Consider the following 18,191-nt stretch of genomic DNA (forward strand, 5'->3'; position numbering starts at 1 on the left):
TATTAGTAGTGTTTACAGTTAATTTGCCTGGATAAGGATGGCCAGGTTTAAGTGTGTGTGTGCGAGTCGTCTCCTCTCACTTATTTCACCTAATTTGGACCGTAATTAATCTGTGAAGGTGACCAATTATGATTTTATTTTTCCGTATTTTTTTTTTTTGAATTATAGGTTTTGTTGTTATTTATTATCTTTATTTACGGATGAGTTTTTAATATATAATTTTCTGGATATTTCCTTTTACACAGTTTTTCCGTATTTAATGTTTACAAATGATCTCCTTCCTTCTTTCTTTCTTTTTTCTTCTTTCTTTCTTTTCTTTCTTTCTTTCTTTTCCTTCTTTCCTTTCCTTTCTTCCTTCCTTCTTTCCTTCCTTCCTTCCTTCTTTCTTTCCTTCCTTCCTTCCTTCCTTCCTTTCTTTCTTTCTTTCTTTCTTTCTTTCCTTCCTTCTTTCTTTCCTTCTTTCTTTCCTTCTTTCTTTCTTTCCTTCCTTCCTTCCTTCTTTCCTTCCTTCCTTTCTTTCTTTCTTTCTTTCCTTCTTTCCGTCGTTCCGTTCTTTTGTTTCTTTTGTTTGTTACTTTCCATCTACTTATTTCTTTCCTTCTTCTTTTTTTTCTTTTGCTATCTCTCTTCTATTTCTATCTATCTCTTCTTTCTTTCTTCTCTTGCTCTTTCTTTCTTTCCTTTTCTTTCCTTCTTCTTCTTCCTTCCTTCTGCTTCCTTCCTTCCTTTCCTTCCTTCCTTCCTTCCTTCCTTCTCTTCCTTCCTTCTTCCTTCCTTCCTTCCTTCCTTCTTCCTTCCTTCTGCCATTTCCATCCATCTGACTTATTGCCGTCCATTTGCTTGTTGCCATCCTGAACTTTGTTGCTATTCATCTGAACTTGCTACTATCCATCTGTGAACTTGATGCCATCCATCTGAATTTAGCTATCCTCTGAACTTATTGCTATCCATCTGAACTTGCTACTATCCATCTGAACTTGTTGCTATCCATCTGAATTTGTTTCTATCCATCTGACTTGTTGCTATCCATCTGAACTTGCTACTATCCATCTGAACTTGTTGCTATCCATCTGAACTTTGCTACTAACCATCTGAACTTGTTGCTATCCATCTGAACTTGCTACTATCCATCTGAACTTGTTGCTATCCATCTGAACATCCATCTGAACTTGCTACTATCCATCTGAACTTATTGCTATCCATCTGAACTTGCTACTATCCATCTGAACTTATTGCTATCCATCTGACTTCTACTATCCACGAACTTGTTGTATCCATGAACTTTTTGCTGGCCGTCTGAACTTGCTGTAAAACACTCAGAGCATTTGGACAACACTGGCGTTTTCAGTCTCAGCTGAAGACGGTGTTTAAAACTGAAAAAATAGGCTTTATCAGAGTGAAATCCTCAGAATTCGACAACAGCTGATGGTATTGATGGAACTTTGGCCCAACAGCTGATAGAAAACGTGAGCTATTAAGTTTCTGGAAGTTGCTGTGTTTATGTCTGTTCGTCTGTCTGTGTTTCTGTCTGATTTCTCTCTCTGTCCGTCTGTCTGTTTCTATCTCTCCACTTTTTTTTGTGTGTTTACTCATCTCTCCATCTGTCCTTTTAGTTCTCGTTTTTCCAGCATCACCTTGGTCCATCTCCGACTTTCTGTCCGCAACACTGACAGATACAACCCTGGAAGCTGCTCAGCGACAACAAGTGGACGTATGGTAAGTTGACACACACACACACACACACACACACACACACACACACACTCACTCACTCATCACTCACACACACACACACACACACACACACACCACACAGTACAATACAAGTTTTATTTTGACTTTTATCCTTTGGTATGCCATCTCAGGAAGGTCAGGTTACAGTCAGTTGTATGTGGTGCTACGAGTGCGGTGTGTGATTAACTGATGTTGGCTGGGTAGGTGCTGGCTGTGGCTAGTGCTGGCTGTGGTGCTGGGTGTGGTGCTGGCGGTATGCTGGACGTGGTGCTGGGTGTGGTGCTAGGTGTGGTGCTGGGTGTGGTGCTGGCTGTGATGCTGGACGTGGTGCTGGGTGTGGTGCTAGGTGTGGTGCTGGGTGTGGTGCTGGGTGGCTTTGAACACAGGTTTTGGTGGTAGCTGGTGATCGGGCAGATCGAGATAAAAGGAAGCAAGGGGAAGTGTTAACAAGTAGGCCAAGGTCAGCCAGCAGGCAGGTTGTGGCCTCTCTCTCTCTCTCTCTCTCTCTCTCTCTCTCTCTCTCTCTCTCTCTCTCTCTCTCTCTCTCTCTCTCTCTCTCGTAGTTGGTGACTTAAGAAAGCATCCAACTCTCTTTATCTATGAGCACAAATTGACTGTCAGAATAGTGTCGAAATAACACTTAATCTATCATAACCATGTAATTATTTTTGTTACTGGGTAAATATAGACCTAGTGCCCAGGTAATATAGACCCCATCTCCCAGACCCAATAGACCCCAGTACTAACAGACATAACTCCAAAGAACCCACCAAAAGGCCAGTTCTTATTATTAGTTTAAATTGAAACCCGTTAAAACTAGGGCTCATTTAACCTTGACCCAATTCAACTCTTCTCTAGTTACGAGGAGAAAAAATTGCCTTACGAGTATTGATGAATTCTTTCCCTGGGATACTCTGTACCTTGATGCCCCGGATAACACTCACAGCTGGATGTTGCTCGAAGTTATCTGCGAGAATTTTATCCCTTTACGGACTTTTTTCTCCTATCGCTAGAATCTCGGGGTATGTGGAGTGTGTGTTTATAGGACAGTTTGTTGGACCTGAAAACATCTTCGACAAAAAGAGATAGAATGATTGTAGTCCAAACGGGCCTCGAGTCCTTTAAGCTCCGGCGTGACCTACCTTAATTGAACTTAGCCATTAGGATTGCGCGCACCAGTGAGTGGGCCCCAATCCTACTAGCTTAGTTTGGGGCTTATTAGGAGCCTCAATCCTAATGATCTGCAGAGGGGATAAGCTCATGAGGGCTCAGTTAGAAGTGGTGATTATGTGTTTTCATATAAGGATCTCTGGAAAGGAGGGATTGATATTTGGTTTCAGGCGGCATGTGGAAGACTCCTAGGAACAACCTCTTTGATCAGAAACTTCACGAAAAGAGGAAACGACTGAACTGACTGATCCGTTGGCCTTATTTATGAGAATCTCTGGGAAGGAAAGGAACGAGATTCAGGTTTCTGGAGGCATGTGGGGCACCAGTAAGAACAGTGTCTTTTGATCTTATAACTTAGGCGAAAATAGAGAACGATGGAACTCTTGCGAAAATCAATTGATGGAGAGAGAAAACTTTCGCGAATAGCAGAGAGATAGAACTCCGCGAAAATCGAGAGGAAACGTACCAAACACTCTCTGGAATAAATCATTTACCTGAACGTTTCATCACAAGACACAGGGAATACATGCGCGCACGTGTGTATTCGTTATCTTCATGTGGATGTATTATTCATAGGTTGGTAAGCATTGATATGGATGTGTGGGACGTGAGAGGAGACTTTACATTTTTATTTATTTATATATTTTGTCTCGTCACAGAAACTGAATTTTACATTTTGAGTTTCATATCGTTATAGTCTGTTATTAATTGATTGTTTATGTTTTGATATGAGTTTGTTTGTTTCTTTGTTTATTGTCATGTCTTTTTGTGTGTTTGTTTATTTTGTGACACTTTATTTATGTATTTATTCATTACTCGTGTGTGTGTGTGTGTGTGTGTGTGTGTGTGTGTGTGTGTGTGTGTGCGTGTGTGTGTGTGTGTTGTCCAGACTGTAGAGTTGTGTTGCTATGGTGAAGGATGAAGGCCGTGGGTGACCGCTCGGCCCCAACACAGTAATCTGGGCAGCCACTGTCACCTCCCCCCTCCTACCCCTTCCTCCCTACACACACGGCATTAAGCCGACACAGCATCTCCATTATCCTTGCCACTACTACCCTGTCACCACTACCTGTCACCACTACTACCTGTCACCACTACTACCCTGCCACCACTACTCCCCTGTCACCACTACTACCCTGTACCACTACTACCCTGTCACCACTACTACCCATCTCACTGGCTCACCTCTCTACCGCCCCCCACTTCTACTTCCCACTACTCCCCACCACCACACCCTCCACTACTACCCCTACCACTGGCACCACTACTACCCTCACTACTACTACCCATCACCACTAGTACCCCTGTCACCACTACATCCCTATCACCACTAGTACCCTGTCTTTCTGTCAACCACTATATCACTCTCACCACAGCTACCCCTGGCACCACTAGTACCCTGTCACCACTACTATCCACCATCACCACTGTACCTCTGTCACCACTGCCACCCTGCCACCACTAGTACCCCTGTCACCTATTACCCTGTCACCACTACCACCCCTGTCCACCCTACCACTTGTCCTCAACTCTTCAACCACTGTCATATTTCCATGCGACACACACACCACACCACTGATGAGGGACACACTCCCCCCATGAGACGACCACCACAGCGCCCCCTCCTCTTCCCTACACCATCCATCAGAAGGTTTAGCTCACACACATCATCTTGGACGGGAAAGGGAAATAATTTCACATAATATAATGGCGCTGTTTATCTATAGGCCAGGTATTGTCATTGTTATTATTATTATTATTATTATTATTGTTAATTGTATTATTATTATTATTGTTATTATTTATTAACAGTACCTTATAAGACTTCAAAACACAAAACTTCATATTGAATAATAATATAATAATAATAATAATAATAATAATAATCAGAAAGTTACTGTACATAAGACGTTGGCATAATGGCAAGGCAGTTAAGGGCTTGATCATAACACACACACACACACACACACACACGCGCACACACACACACACCACGCACACACACACACACACACACACACACACACACACACACACACACACACACACCTGTTCCTCTTCCCTCTCCTGGTCCTTGCATGTCTCTCACTTGAAGATATTTACAGAACTTACGAATGTGTCCGACGAATATCCAAATGAACACCGTGATTCCTGTTGTCTCGGTGAGGTTGTAATACCCTTCGTCCGCTGGTGGTATTTGTCTCACACTAAATGGTAAAGATACTTTTAGGGCGAGGTGTACAGTACCTAGAAACAAAAGCCATCCACCAGGACATCTTGTAAACTCGAAACTCGAATACATATCAGTAGGTGTTAATGAAACTTTGTGTGGTGATGTAATCAACAAAATAATAAAATGTTAAATAATTAGTCGTCAATCTCCACGTACTGAGGAAGTTGTGTCAACAGGGACATGAAACCTTATTGGTTTGGTATTTTTGGTATATAATTATGATTGTTCTTAAGTTAATTTAGCCATTTAATAGTGTTATACATACTTCAAGCTTTACGGTAATGTATATACGTGTATGTAATTTTAATGTACATTTTTTTTAGTACTTGGGTACACTGGCACAGGAATAGAATTGTAAGCAAGGAAAATGTTACTATAGGTATTGTATAAATTTAGTGTGAATGTTTGGGAGTAGAGGAGTGAGGCCAGATGAAACAGCTTTAGGTGTTGTGTACGTAATCTGGATTTAACAAGGTCTGACTCGGTGCTGCTGGTGCCGGGTTGTGTTGTGGCGGCCGGCAGCATCTGGGGACCAACTACCAGCCTCCCCCTGTGTCCTCTCTTTCGTGTCGTCTCCGTAGTATAGATTTAAGAGTCGTTAGATGTATCGGAGTCGTACGAGTCGTTCAGGTAGTCTTACAGTAGTCACACTTATCGGAGTGGTAAATGTCGTCCCCGTCCCGATATTTTTATTAGGATTCCTTTACAGTTCCGGTTGTCCTAGGAGTCGTCCCCGGTTCGGTACTCTCGCGTGTCGTCTTAGGAGTCGTTCCTCCTCTAATGGGATTAATCACGCTAACCGGATTACTGCCTAAAAACATTAAGTAATCCTTCTTGACGCCGGGGAAAAAATAATCCGGGGTAGATTAAGTCCCCAAAACTGAAAACTATTTCCTATTTCCGGGCGTCATCGTCGATCAGTGGGAGGGGACAAATATTTTGCTGGCCGCTGGGTTTTGGGGGCCTGGGCCTGCCACTCCGAAAATTTGTGTGTGGAGGGAAAGATGGGCTTCTCAGTTTATATATATATATATATATATATATATATATATATATATATATATATATATATATATATATATATATATATATATATATATATATATAAAGAGAGAGAGAGAATATATCCAGTATGTTGTCTGTCATAAAGGCATCGTGCTGATTGTTAGAGCCATCTTGACATGTCCATTGTTTGTCCAGACCCGACCCAGTGTTCAGGTGAGGTCAGTGAGACCTGGTTCCGGCTCTAGATGGGTTATAGGATCGGTTATTAATACGTATTTCAACCTTATCGCCATGACGTTCCAACTTCGTAACGCTAGCCACTTTATATAACAAAAGATAACGTTACGATATCGGAACATTAAAGACTCGAAGGATACTTTACGTAATATGAACTAAACTAACATAACCTAACTTAACCATATAGCACTCGTATATCGTAACCATTAACTACACTGGTCTGATCAAGCCGTGACCAGAGTCGAGGCTTATATAAAAAACCACATAATAACAGTCTTGTCCTCCCTGTTGTCTCTCCCAGCCGCTGTCCATAACAATACGTCAACCTAAGTTTATCTAGGTTAGGTCAGATTAAGATAGATTAGCGTTGGGTTTGGTTAGGTTAGATTATAATTTCATTTATATATCATTGTGTCTATATTCTTCTACATCACGAACGATGAATGAGGCACTGTTGTGTTTTCTAGGGTTTTCAGATCACTTCCATGTTCTTCACTCACAGCACCCCTGAGTTCTCTAAGACACCCCCTTGTTCAAAAGATCTTTCCACCTTGTTCTCCCCATCAACATGTTCTCTCCCCCTCCACTAAGGGCGGGCCCAGGTGCGCCTCAGAATTTTTTTTCCTTATAAAGCTAAGGCTTATTCCGGCATTAATTGTCACATAATATCCAGCGTAAGGATTATGCTACGCTGCCCTCACCTGCGGGGGTACTAACGCCCTTCTGGACCCTCAGGCGTAGGGCAGAGGGTCGCCTGCCTCGTCATGGTGTCCCTGGCTGCAACGTGGAGTCGTAATTCCTCTTTAAAACCTTCTTAATGACGGCGTCGATCATGACGATGGCCTGTACGACCACATAATGTTGCAGAGGGACGAGGAGCGTGAGGGAGGGTGGTGGAAGGAGGGAGGGAGGGAGGAGAAGGGTGGTGGGTGGATGGGGAGGGAAGGAGGGTGGATTGGAAGGTGTGAAAGAATGTGGGTAGGGGTGGAGAGAAGGAGGTGGGGAGAATGGAACAAGAGGGGTGGATGTGGAGGAGGCCTTCAGTACATACTACTACAGCCGGGCACACCAGGAAAGGTCACTATACAACTTCCTCACCCAACAGCTGCCACTGTAATGCTAAGCTGTGAGACATAACATTCCCACCTACTAAGCGGCGTCCCACAAGGCAGAGTACTACCCACACCGTTATTCATGACCTACATAACTACAGATTAAGAGGCGGGGGTAGGGGAGAGCCCGTGAGTAAAACGGACACACTGGGAAGAAAATAGGTTTAGTGTGGTTGTTGAAATATAGCTGAAATATATTCATCGACCAAGCTTAGTTAAAATCCATTGGCGATTATCGTGTTCACAATTAACGGAAGCACGCAGTGACGGACGGAAAATATTCTTTTCTGGGATGGCGGGGGAGAAAGATATACTACACACAACTTACACGTACACAAAAGGGAAACAACGGATAGATACATCAAACAAGAGCCTATAGACGGTATCAGGTATCCACGACGCAGAAGACGTGAAAAAATTTATTCAGGCAGCACTGACTTGCTTTTATGGAGTCTGCCAAGAACCTTCCAGGAGGTTGAGATCAGCAGGAGGAGGCACTCATCGCGTCAAGATGGTCGTCTGATGAACAAACACACTCAGATCCCAGTCACATATACTCGGTAAACCCCGGAAATACGAATAGAAAATTATCTGATCTTGTGGCACTTTGCAACTTTGAACTCCTGTCGTAACAGAGGCATCAGTATTGGTCGTATGATTCTCTGACGTCACAACAAAACCTTGATTGGTCCCATTTATCTCTGTTGTCATTTTTAATTCGTTGATTGGCTGTACTAGGTGGTTAATCGGGCGCCTTTACTGATGCAGTAAATGGTCTCAACATCCCCTCACATCAAATACGTTAAGAGCTACTGAATAACCTCTACTTGATTAAGTCCATCTGCCTGTCTGAAGCTCAGTCTGTTTGTCCACTAGCTGGCAATCAAGATATGTTATGAATGATTTACGTCGCTTCACAATGTAAATCTTATCATCCAGTCAACCTTTGAGTGACCTTGACCTACGTCCAAGGTCATGAAGCCGCTTATTGATGGGAATGTATTCCTCTTATTTACGATGCTCTTGTGTACAGTATATATTAACACAGGGAGGTGACGGATGGACGGTGGCTCACTAACAAGACAACAACTATGCACCAACATGTTTAGATGGGATTAAGCGGAGAAAACAAACACACTCTGGACAGGCTTCAGAGTTCATGCTCACGATGATAGTGTTAAGGTTCTTATCTTGGCTCAAGGTAGACGGACCTGGAGAGCAACCCTCACTACCCACCCAACTCACCCCAGTCACGACACGAATAGGTCCTCACCAGATAATTTCCACGTCTACTCGCCCCGCCTTCTTACGTATCCCAGTATATTCGTGTCGTTGTCTCACCGACCTCCACACGGTCACCTACACAGGGGCCACGTTGCATAGGGCCTCGTTCACCTGATTCACTTCAGTAGGGAATTTGTTTTCTGCTTAACAACGTTTCATAATATCCCAAGAGTTTGCATCACCTCTGGTATTTAAGTGAATTAGGTCATAATCTTGCTCGGAGGCTGGTGCTGCTGGTGGTGTGCTCGGAGGCTGGTGCTGCTGGTGGTGTGCTCGGAGGCTGGTGCTGCTGGTGGTGTGCTCGGAGGCTGGTGCTGCTGGTGGTGTGCCTGGAGGCTGGTGCTGCTGGTGGTGTGCTCAGGCTGGTGCTGCTGGTGGTGTGCTGGAGGCTGGTGCTGGTGGTGTGCTCTCGAGGCTGGTGCTGCTGGTGGTGTGCTCGGAGGCTGGTGCTGCTGGTGGTGTGCTCAAGGCTGGTGCTGCTGGTGGTGTGCCTGGAGGCTGGTGCTGCTGGTGGTGTGCTGGAGGCTGGTGCTGGGCTGGTGGTGTGCCTGGAGGCTGGTGCTGCTGGTGGTGTGCTCAGGCTGGTGCTGCTGGTGGTGTGCCTGGAGGCTGGTGCTGCGGAAGGTGGTGTGCTCGGGCTGGTGCTGCTGGTGGTGTGCTCGGAGGCTGGTGCTGCTGGTGGGTGTGCTCAGAGGCTGGTGCTGGTGGGTGCTCCAGGCTGGTGCTGCTGGAGGCTGGTGCTGCTGGTGGTGTGCTCAGGAGGCTGGTGCTGCTGGTGGTGTGCTCGGAGGCTGGTGCTGCTGGTGGTGTGCCTGGAGGCTGGTGCTGCTGGTGGTGTGCCTGGAGGCTGGTGCTGCTGGTGGTGTGCTCTGGAGGCTGGTGCTGCTGGTGGTGTGCTCGGAGGCTGGTGCTGCTGGTGGTGTGCTCTGGAGGCTGGTGCTGCTGGTGGTGTGCTCTGGAGGCTGGTGCTGCTGGTGGTGTGTGTGCCTGGAGGCTGGTGCTGCTGGCGGTGTGCTGCTTCCGGAGGCTGGTGCTGCTGGTGGTGTGCCTGGAGGCTGGTGCTGTGGTGGTGTAGTCATCGAGACGGGGGAGGAGGGGGGGGTAACTGGAAATGCTGTGGTTTTGTTTCTATGTTTCCTTCTGAGCGTAGATCAGTTGACCTACAGGTGGACTAGACAAAGAGACGAAGAATGGACACGAGTGAATACGCAACCGTCTTCCCTATGAACGGTCATTAGGTCTTGTCATCTCTCTACCCTGGAAACCGTTTTATCCTTCACCTCCTACCCCCCACCCTAGGTGTTGTCCCCCCCTTCCTCTCCCCCACCCAGGTCATATCTCCCCACCCCATTACTCCTCTACACTCTCCCCAACCCAGGTCATATCTCCCCACCCCAGCTACTCTTCCTCCCCACCCACCCCAAGTTCATCTCTCCCCCTCAGATCCTCTGTCCCCTCTCCCTCAGGTCTTCTCTCTCCATCCCCACATGTCTTCCTCCCCCTCTTTCCACCCCTGCTCTTTCTTTCCTCTCTCTCTCCCAGGTCTTCTCCCCTCATCCCCAGGTCCTTTCACTTCCCTCTTCCCATCCCTATGTTTTCTCTCCTTCTCTCCCCACCCCAGATCCTCTGCCTCCACTCTCCCACCCCTAAGGTCTTCTCCTCCCATCTCCCCCTTTAGTTTCCTCCTCCTCCCTTCTCCCCACCCCTGTAGCACTCTTTCTCCCTCCTCTCTCACCCCCAGGTCCTCTCCTCCCTTCTCCCCGTATCTTCTTCGACCTTTTCTTCCCATCTAACCCTTTCTTGTAACCTCCTCCTCCCTCCTCCATCCTCCCCCAAACCTTCTCTCTTCACCCCATGCAACCGTCAAGCTTCCTCTCCCAGCATATCTTGGAGACCCCCTCCCTCCAGAACTTCTCCCTCCGCCCCTCTCATCTCCTCCCACGACATCCCATCCCCCCTCCCCCTCCATTCTCCCCTCTCCCCCCCATTCTCCCCCTCCTCCCCCACCCCTCCACTCTCCTCCCCTCCCTCCTCCCTCCCCCTCCTCTCCTCCCTCCCTTCCCTCCCCTCCCCTTCCTCCCCTCTCCCCTCCCTCCCTCTCCTCCCCCCCTCTCCCCTTCCCCTCCTCCCTCCCCTCCCCTCTCCCCCCTCTCCCTTCCCTCCCCCCCCTCCCTCTCCCCTTCCCTCCCCCACTCTCTCCCCCGTCACTCTCTCTTCCCCCCCTCCTCTCTTCCCCCTCTCTCTTCCCCATCCTCTCTTCCCCCTCCTCTCTCCCCCCCACTCTCTCCCCTCACCCCCCCCGGCATCTCTCTCCCCAACAGGATATAAAAAGAATGCAATAACAACTCGGGATTCTTACACAAGGATTATTACCCCAGGTTGGTGATGGTGGGGTGACCTTGTTGTTGATGATGAAGCTGCCAAGGGTTGTGTCTCCTCATCTCCCTCCTTTCCTCTCTCTCCCTTTCTCTCTCTCCCTTTCTCTCCCTCTTACTTCCCACTCTCTTTCCCATCCGTACCCATCCCATTTTTCAACCCCTTCTCACCCTCCTACTTTTTCCCTCTCTCTCATCCTCTATTCTCTCTCACCTTCTATCTTCCTTCCATCCACCCTTTCCTCCTCCACTTTTCATTCTCCCTCTCACCTCCACCTTCCACCCGTCCCTCTCCCGTTCCCCGTCCCACCTACCATCCCGTTCCCCCTCCCACTCACCCCTCTCATTGTGTCATTATTATTGTTATTATTATTATTTATTTATTTATTTATTTATTTATTTATTTTATTCTTGTCAATTAAAAGTTCCCGTCTATGTGTCTGTGTATCTGTCTGTCTGTTTACTGACGTGAAGTGTTGTTGGGGCCGTGTTGCTGACGTGAAGTGTTGTTGGGGCCGTGTTGCTGACGTGAAGTGTTGTTGGGGCCGTGTTGCTGACGTGTAGTGTTGTTGGGGCCGTGTTACTGACGTAGTTTTGTTAGCCATGTTACTGGACGTGAAGTGTTGTTGGGGCCGTGTTGCTGACGTGTAGTGTTGTTGGTGCTCTTTTTACTGACGTGTAGTGTTGCTGTACGTGTTACTAACGTGTAGTGGTTCTGGGGATGTGTTACTGACGTGTAGTGTTGTTAGATGTGTTACTGACGTGTAGTGTTGAGGCCGTGTGTTACTGACGTGTAGTATTGATGGGGATCGTGTTACTGACGTGTAGTGTTGGAGGCTGTGTTACTGACGTGTAGTGTTTCTTGGGGACTTGTTACTGACGTGTAGGGTTTTTGAGGCGGTGTTACTGACGTATTGTTGTTGGGGGCCGTGTTATTGACGTAGTTGCTGGGACGCGTTATTGACGTAGTGTTGTTAGACGTGTTACTGACGTGCAGTGTTGTTGAGGCCGTTACTGACGTAGTGTTGTTGGGGCCGTGTTACTGACGTGATGTTTCTGGGAAATGTTACTGACGTGTAGGGTTTTGAGGCGGTGGTACTGGACGTAGTGTTGTTGAGGAAGTGTTACTGACGTGTAGTGTTGTTGAGCCGGGTTGACGTGTAGTGTTGCTGGGGCCGTATTATTGACGTGTGTTTGGGGACGTTACTGATGTGTAGTGTTGCTAGGGGATGTGTTACGACGTAGTGTTGTTGAGGCTGTTACTGACGTAGTGCTGTTGTACGTATTATTGACGTAGTGTTGTTAGGGACGTGTTACTGACGTGTAGTGTTGTTGAGGCCGTGTTACTGACGTAGTAGTGTTGTTGGAGGCCGTGTTACTGACGTGTAGTGTTGCTGGCCGTGCTATTGATGTGTAGTGTTGTTAGGGACGTGTTAATAACGTGTAGTGTTGGTTGAGCTGTGTTACTGATGTAGTGTTACTGAGGCCGTGTTACTGACGTGTAGTGTTGCTATGGACGTGTTACTGACGTGTAGTGTTGCTATGGACGTGTTACTGACGTGTAGTGTTGCTATGGACGTGTTACTGACGTGTAGTGTTGTTGAGGCCGTTTTACTGACGTAGTGTTGCTGGGGATGTGTTACTAACGTGTAGTGTTGTTGTTGACGTGTTACTGACGTATAGTGTTGCTGGGGTCGTGTTACTGACGTGTAGTGCTCCTGGGGCCGTGTTACTGACGTGTAGTGCTCCTGGGCCGTGTTACTGACGTGTGGTATTGCTGGGGTCGTGTTACTGACATGTAGTGTTGTTGGGGTCGTGTTGCTGACGCCGTGTTACTGACGTAGTGTTGTTGAGGCCGTGTTACTGACGTAGTGTTGCTGGGGAAGTGTTACTGACGTGTGTGTTGCTGGGGCCGTGTTACTGACGAGTGTTGTTGAGGCCGTGTTACTGACGTAGTGTTGCTGGGGATGTTACTGACGTGTAGTGTTGCTGGGGACGTGTTACTGACATGTAGTGTGTTGCTAGGGACGTGTTACTGACATGTGTTGTTGCTAGGGACGTGTTACTGACGTGTAGTGTTGCTAGGGACGTGTTACTGACGTGTAGTGTTGCTAGGGACGTGTTGACGTAGTGTTGTTGAGCCTTGTTACTGACGTAGTGTTGCTGGGGAAGTGTTACTGCCGTGTAGTGTTGTTGTTGACGTGTTACTGACGTGGTGTTGCTGGGGAAGTGTTACTGCCGTGTAGTGTTGTTGTTGACGTGTTACTGATGTATAGTGTTGCTGTGGCCGTGTTACTGACGTGTAGTGTTACTGTGGCCGAGTTACTGACGTGTAGTGCTGCTGGGGCCGTGTTACTGACGTGTAGTGTTGTTGAGCCGTGTTACTGACGTAGTGTTGCTGGGGAAGTGTTACTGCCGTGTAGTGTTGTTGTTGACGTGTTACTGATGTATAGTGTTGCTGTGGCCGTGTTACTGACGTGTAGTGTTGCTGTGGCCGTGTTACTGACGTGTGGTGCTGCTGGGCCGTGTTACTGACGTGTGTGTGCTGGGGTCGTGTTACTGACGTTTAGTGTTGCTGGTGCTCTGTTTACTGACGTGTAGTGTTGCGGGGCCGTGTTACTGACGTAGTGTTGCTGGGGCCGTTTGTTGACGTGTAGTGTTGCTGGGGACGTGTTACTGACGTGTAGTGTTGCTAGGGATGTTACTGACGTGTAGTGTTGTTGAGGCCGTGTTACTGACGTAGTGTTGTTGGGGTGTTCTGACGTGTTACTGACGTCTAGTGTTGCTGGGGCCGTGTTACTGACGTGTAGTGTTGCTGTGGCCGTGTTACTGACGTGTAGTGTTTCTTGGGCCGTGTTACTGACGTGTAGTGTTTCTTGGGCCGTGTTACTGACGTGTAGTGTTTCTTGGGCCGTGTTACTGACGTGTGGTATTGCTGGGGTCGTGTACTGACGTTTAGTGTTGTTCGGGTCGTGTTACTGACATGTAGTGTTGCTGGCGCCGTGTTACTGACGTAGTGCTGCTGGGGCCGTGTTACTGACGTGTAGTGTTGCTGGTACGTGTTACTGACGTGTAGTGTTGCTAGGTACGTGTTACTGACGTGTAGTGTTGCTGGGACGTGTTACTGACGGAGTGTTGCTGGGTTGTTACTGACGTGTAGTGTTGCTAGGGACGTGTTACTGACGTGTAGTGTTGCTGGTGCTCTGTTTTACTGACGTGTAGTGTTGCTGGGGCCGTGTTATTGATGACATGTAGTGTTTCTTGGGCCGTGTTACTGACGTGTAGTGTTGCTGGGGCCGTGTTACTGGCGTGTAGTGTTGTTGGGTCGTGTTCTGACGTGTAGTGTTGCTGGTGCTTGTTTCTGACTGTAGTGTTGCTGGCGCCGTGTTACTGACGTAGTGCTGGGGCCGTGTTATTGACGTGTAGTGTTGCTGGGTACGTGTTACTGACGTGTAGTGTTGCTGTGGCCGTGTTACTGACGTGTAGTGTTGTTGTGGCCGTGTTACTGACGTGTAGTGTTGCTGGGGCCGTGTTACTGACGTGTAGTGTTGCTGGGGCCGTGTTACTGACGTATTCTCGCCGGAAGACGAATTTCATAATCTGGCTTCTCAATTTGTTTCATCATATTTTTTGATAGTTTACCTCAGCGCTGAGAACACAATTTACGGAGACCGGCAGTTTGTCCAAGACTTACACCCTCACCCTCTCCCCTTCCCTCACCTCTCCCCTCCCCTCACCCTCTCCATTCCCCCTCACCTCCTCCTCACTCTTCCCCTCAGCCTCCCCTCCTCTTCCCCTCCAGCTTCCCCTCACCCTCCCCAAAATACCCGGGGTTTTACCTCTTAATTTTAAGTTTAACTAAATACTAATTTAGGGAAGGTGAGGAGGTGCCAGGTGTGCAGAGATCTGGTATTTGTTAGAAACGTTTTTTATTTTTATTTTGAGGGTTGGAAATAAATTATTCGTGTTTTTGTCTTTCGTCCGTGTGGATGTCTAGTCGTGTCTGTGTCTGTCTGTGTCGGTATATTGTAGATGAAATGAAGTATAAAAAATATTGGGACATTAACCACCAGTAGACACAGTTCAGTACACTGTGTGAAGACCCCGTGTTACTGGTGAAGGTAGACTGTGTGAGCGGGTGTACCTGTACTGTGTGGGTATTAACACGTGTTGTATACGGAAGTGAACGAGTCAGTGATGGTACAGCTTGTGTTGTCGTATCCGTGTGACCGTTTGTTATGTACCGGGACACTCGTATTTTGAGGCAGCAGTTATGGTGTACAGTTCACTAACTTATGGATGTTTTAACTTTCTTCTTTATTTTTCAAAAAGGGAAGAATGTCTTAGTATTATCTCTACACTAGTTGTTCTAGACGTGCTGACTATGTATCAATGTTCAGATTTATTGTTGTGTACGAGTTTGTTTATATATTTTATATATATATATATATATATATATATATATATATATATATATATATATATATATATATATATATATATATATATATTTATATATATTGTGTGTGTGTGTGTACACACACACACACACACACACACATTTTTCCTGTATCTCGGTAATATTAATGTTTGTTTAGCATGCTCCTCCTCCCCAGGGCCACACACACGCATCACTCTGCCAGGAACTGGTCCAACAAATTTGCTTCATATCTCATAACCACCAATTGAAGTACCGGAGGCATGGCCGCGCCCACCCACCCAGGGCAGTGAAGTCGACGACTCCCTCCTCATACCACAACCTCAGCAGCCTTATGGTTCCCTGTGGGTTAGCCCGATACTGCCCCGAGTACTAATATCCTATTCATCGTTGTGTAAAGGCCTGATCGTTACAAAAGGCGAACGACCTGTTAATAGCCGGGACCAGCATAACGCGCTGGGAGAAATTGCCTCTGGCCGCGACAGATTGGATGAAGGTTCATCTCGTAAACCACAGATGACGCAGGGCCGAGTTGCTGTGTCGCCCCCCCCCACCTTCCCTTCCTCTCCCTCACGTCCTCCCTTCCCTTCTTCCCTGTAACACACACACACGGGGTAATTCAACAACACTTGACCTCCATACATCGGTCATATTCCACCCTCCCCGACCCTCCCCCCGACTATGTGGGTCTCACACTCGACCTATACTCTGGTCAGTACTGGAATCCATACGTGTACTACTGTGTTGCAACCATATTAACCACATGACTCACACGTCGACACAGCTTCAACCCAAACCCGAGGCTTCGTCGACCCATAATCTTTTTCACGATATTCCTTCGGCCACACGACCCTCATCTACCCCACACACGACCCTCACCCCCACACACGGCCCTCACTCACCCCCCACACGACCTCTCACTCACCCCACACCCTCACTCCACCCCCGCACGACCCTCCTCACCCCCCGCACGACCCTCACTCACCCCACGCACGACCCTCACTCACCCCCACGCAGCCCTCCTCACCCCCGCACGACCCTCACTCACCCCCACGACCCTCCTCACACACGACCCTCCTCACCCCCACCGACCTCACTCTCACCCCCACGCGACCCTCACTCACCCCCACACGACCCTCACTCACCCCCACACGCGACCTCCTCACCCCCCCACACGACCTCCTCCCCCCACGGACCCTCACTCACCCCCACACGACCCTCCTCCCCCCACGCACGACCTCACTCACCCCCCCACACGACCCTCACTCACCCCCTCCTCCCCACCCCCCGCACGACTCCTCACCCCACGCGACCATCAGTCCACCCTGCACCCCCCTCGACCCTGCACCCCTCGACCCTGCCCCCCCTCGACCCTGCACACCTCTCGACCTTGCACACCCCCTCGACCCTACAGTCTCCCTCACCGCCACATCCGGACCCCTTAGTTGACCCGGTGGGGCAGCACTCCTGGTGTGGTAAGGGCGTCGGTTCGTGTTGATGTGTCTCCCTCCTGCTGCTGGGCTGACAACTTGAATGTGTCGTCTCCCCCCCCTTCCTTCGCCCCCCCCGTCGCCCCCCCACCGTCGTCCTCCGTGTCGTCCTCCCCGTCGTCTCCCCACCGTCGTCTCCCCCCCCACCGTCGTCCTCCCCGTTGTCCTCCCCACCTCGCCTCGTCGAGATTTAGATCACACGAGATGCGACATAGTTTATACAACTCAATCGTGGAATGTACTAACCTCTCTAGGCTTAGTGTTGGCAACTGTTGGCAGAGATGCTTGTGGGCGAGGCATTTGTAGTTAGGAGTGTTTGTTGGTGAGGCATTTGTGGACAGACGTGTTTGTTAGTTAAACATTTGTGGTCAGAAGTGTTTGTGGGTGAAGCATTTGTGGTCAGAAGTGTTTGTGGGTGAAGCATTTGTGGACAGACGTGTTTGTTAGTTAAACATTTGTGGTCAGAAGTGTTTGTAGTCTTTATTGTGAAAGGAGTTTAATATTTGTATTACTTAATTAAACGGTTCACATTGTTGACACGTGTATATACATATTAGACGATGTTGGAAGGGAAAGTAAACAATGTTGGTTGAATAATAGGGAAACACAGAGTAGAAAGGAGAGGGGGAAGAGAGAGGAAAATAAAAAGAGAGAAGAAGGAGATGAAGGAAGTGAAGGAGACAGAGGATAAAGAACAGAGAATCATGATTGAATTACATTAATGAGAAGATCATTAATATTACAGTAATGTCAATGACTGGTCTATGGTCTGTCTTGTCATTGAGAATAAAGGGGGGGGGTTACTGTATGCGGTGTCTGTCTGTCTGTCCGTCCGTCCGTCTGTGTCTCGTCTCTCTCGTCTGTCCATCCGTCTGTGTCCGTCTCTGCCCGTCCGTCCGTCTGTGTCCGTCTCTGTTCGTCTGTCTGTCCGTCCGTCTGTGTCCGTCTCTGTCAAGCCCCTGTCCAACGCCCGCCCGTGTATAAAGTCACCTCTATGCCGCGGGATTGAACGAAATTTCAAGTCACTTTGGGTACAAAAACGGCACCAAAACATGCCTTGCAACAGTTGTAAACCTTATTGTCTAGTAAGCCTCAGCCCGGGGTTCACGTTAT

The sequence above is a fragment of the Homarus americanus genome, unplaced genomic scaffold, assembly GCF_018991925.1.
Source record: "Homarus americanus isolate GMGI-L3 unplaced genomic scaffold, GMGI_Hamer_2.0 scaffold50490, whole genome shotgun sequence".
Classification (NCBI taxonomy): domain Eukaryota; kingdom Metazoa; phylum Arthropoda; class Malacostraca; order Decapoda; family Nephropidae; genus Homarus; species Homarus americanus.